Source organism: Cervus elaphus, chromosome 14 (genome assembly GCF_910594005.1).
Source record: "Cervus elaphus chromosome 14, mCerEla1.1, whole genome shotgun sequence".
NCBI classification, from domain to species: domain Eukaryota; kingdom Metazoa; phylum Chordata; class Mammalia; order Artiodactyla; family Cervidae; genus Cervus; species Cervus elaphus.
In genome coordinates this window covers 39,607,621-39,611,430 of record NC_057828.1, presented here as the reverse complement: position 1 = coordinate 39,611,430, position 3,810 = coordinate 39,607,621, and positions in this window count along the sequence as shown.

The following is a 3,810-nucleotide window of genomic DNA, read 5'->3' as shown; positions in this document are numbered from 1 at the left end:
CCATTCATGAGGACTCTACCCTCATCACCTAATCACCTCCCGAAGGCCTTACCTCCTAATAACATCACAATGGGGCTTAAATTTCAACATAAGAATCTTGGAGGAACTGTATTCAGATTGTTCCTCAAGAATAGATTTTGAGAGAAAGAGTGAGAGTACTGGTCACCAGAAGGAGGGCCTAAGCTATCTAAGATAAATGATTGCTTGCCTAGAATTTTGTCCAGGGGATAGCCTGAGACAAAATCTACTGACATAGGGGGATGCTGAGGTTCATACATACAAAAAATCTTACCCTCTGACTTTGGTTCAGATTTGTAGCTATCTTCTGAAGTGATAAGAATCATAGAAACATGGAGAGACATCTGGCAATAAGATACCTACCTCTGTCTGCTGGGCTTTTCAGGGCATGCCAGTTTAGAAACTGTTTACCCGCCCCCGCCCCCTCCCCGCCTTATGGCTACTGAGGATGGAATAGTTCTCATCCTGCGGAGGCCTGCCTCCATCATATTGTGGGGTTCAGTTGGTCACTAGCTCTAGAGTTCTCCCTCACTCCCACTGGTAGCACAGCAGTAGAGAAGGGAAAGCTCAGATTAGAAGGCTGGACATATTTCTGGATCTACGTGATACTTGGGGCCAAGGCTATTGGTAGTTTCTGAGGGAAATGTACATGAGATAAATGAGCCAAGATAATAAAAATAACTTGTGGTTGCTTCAATTATTTTTCAGTTTTAAAAATCCGGGTCTAAGCAACTGTAAGTTCTACCAGGCTGGGATTCCTTATATATGGCTATGAACTTTCAATCTGTGACTTACCTGCTTGTTTCTGCTCGGTTAAGAAAATGAGAAATGGACAATTCTGCAGGGTTTTAAATTAGATGAGGGCTCTGGTGTAAATAGTTTCAGGATGCTGGGTACGGCTAATGGCTACATGCAAAGTACACATGGCAGTATTGCCCAACAACTGAAATAACAGCTCATGAAATGACTCTTCTAACTCCCCTCATTCATTTCCTTCTCCTTTTCCCTCTATGAGCTTGATACTATACATTGCAAGGTTATTATTTCACTCCTCATATGGACCTTTGGCCTAGTGAATTATCCCTTGAGGCATGCTATAATCACTGAGAAATGTGCTCCCTGTCACGTCTTATTGCTTAATTATGGCTCTATTTTAGACACCCAGGGTCATTTGGCTTGAAAAGACCTCTCTTATGTGTGTAATCTTTGAATGTACATCCATGCTGTTATCCTTGAGTTTATACGACCGTTCCATTTCCATCTTGTTCTGGCTTGGGCAATAATTATTGCCCCCTGGTTCAGCAACACCTTGAATTATTATAATAAGCTATTATATTTATGCTCTTCGCCATATAAGATACTACCAACCCTTTGTCAAAAAGATATGTACTTAAATTTCATTTTTCCAATTTTGATTTTTTCTTAACTGATAAATCTCAGTGGGCCCCCCATTTTAAATCATGTCATGCAAAAAACTTCCCCGTTTTCCAATTCACTTTTGCTCTAGTGACCACAATTTTTTTAACTCAAAATCTGGACATGTTGTCTAGCAGAGGTTTTTTGTTGTTTTTTCTGTTGTATATATATTGTTCCTCAGTGCTAAAGACAAACTAAGATACGGTAGTTTCTAAATATATTCAGAGATTGCAGAACTGGATAGACTATTTAAAATTAGAAGTACTCTAAAAATTGGGGACTTCTGGAGGATGCATCACTGGTCACTTATTTTGCTTCCCCAAAATTATACATTATGTTTTGCTACCAGCATTTGTTTTATGCAAGTAAATCTTAGACCTTCAAGCAGACTATAAGCTTAAGGACAAAAGGCACAGAATGTATACCATACCATTTATATAGTTCTACATGTATCTTACACAGTTGTTTTTTGATCAGCTGCATGAAGAGATAATGTTGTATTTTCAAGAAAAACTGGGATTAGGAGCTTGCAAAAGTGGCCTGACATTAAGGTAAAGACAGACTGGAAAATACTGTCCTGCTTCATCCCTCCAGAGAGTAGTTCAAGTCTGGCCTGGGATAGATCTATGTTGAGAAGGGGTATAATTACCCTGATCCAGAGTGGCCCCAGGTCTTGTCTGGCAGACTGAGTTATATCTATCAAGGCCTTTGGAAATGCTGACTTAGCTCCTTAGAAATACAAAACCCATAACATCATTTATAAAGGTCAGGGGGAATGGCCTGGGTCAGAATAACTTGAGTTCGTTTTGTGCCAGTGCCTCAAAAGAGGAAGTTGCTGAATACTTAAAGCTCCTTGAGAGTACTATGTTGCCAAATCCAAACAAAGAATGAGAGAAGTTTACAGCTGAGTTTTTTTACTCTGTAATTCAAATGGCAATCCAGCAATGAAATATGTTCTAGGAATTCCAATCAGAGATTTTTAACATCTGACTTGGAAACCAGCTGTGTTCTCAGTGAGTACGAAGATTTAGCACCTGCAATTGTTATAATTCAGGAGAATTATGCAGACGAGAAACACTTGAAAAAACTCTTCATTTTTAAATGCAATTTTAAAAACCATGCTTTAGGGAAGCTGGATTCTCAGAAACCTATAAAATGGCTCATATATAAAGAGAGTAGGGCCTCAAGTTGCAAGAACCTTTAAATTCAGGAATTCAATTTTACTACTCTTCAAAGTATGCTTTTTAAAGATAATGAGTGAAAATTACTACAATTTTCTAAACACTATCTTTTAAATAGAACAAGTGAGATAACAAAGCAGTTAACTCTGAAATTACATATCACATTATTAAGAGCCTTGGTAACAGCTAACTGAGCCGTGGAAGGAAAAGGAGTTCACCACCAGAGGAACAGTTCTATGAAGCACCCCAGTAAACTCATGGCAGTAATTTTGAGCCAACAGTTTCATTCATAGAAAATAACAATTATTGTGGATTTCTGAATTCATATATCAAAAGCCTTTCAAATGTATTTTATGATTTTAAAAGATACCAGGGCTATCCTGGAAAAGCCAGTGAATGTGGTCCTCATACCAATAAGCCCCCATTCTCATTCATTCGCTCTGTTCCTCTCACACATGGGAGACAGCTGCCTTGTACAAAACTGATGCAATATAACTTTGTCACTTATATCATCACCTGAGCACTTGGATACCACCCTGGGAAAGTCAAGCAAGGTAAAATAATGGTTTCAGGGACTTTTATAGACATATTTGAAAGCATTTCACATGTACAAACACAAATCCTGAATATGTTATAAAGCAAAATTTTCAAGTGGGAAGAATGCAGTGAGCTTCATGGCCTTACATACGTAAGAGATATATCACGAGTTTAAAACTGCAACTTTACCAGCACTTTAATATGAGGAAGTTGGCCAGCATACCGTAAGCAAAAGCTCTGACTCTCATATTCCTCAACTGTAAAATAAGACGATTAAACTGAGTCATCGCTGAGGTCCCATCCAATTCATTTATTTCATGGTTCTCCTTCCTCCTTGTACTTTTAAGTATGGTACAGGCTGAGAACTAGACTGTGTGTGCTCAGTCGCTCAGGCATGTCCGACTCTTTGCAATCCCATGGACTGTAGCCCGCCAGGCTCCTCTGTCCAAGGAATTCTCCAGGCAAGAATACTGGAGCGGGTTGTCATCTCCCCCTCCAGGGGATCTTCCCAACCCAGGGACTGAACCCACATCTGTTGCATCCCCTGCATGGGCAGGCGGATTCTTTACCGCTGAGCCACCTGGGAAGCCCCTACCACACGAACAAACAGGATGCATTCATTACTGCCACAGAGTGCTTAAGAATTCACACTCAACTG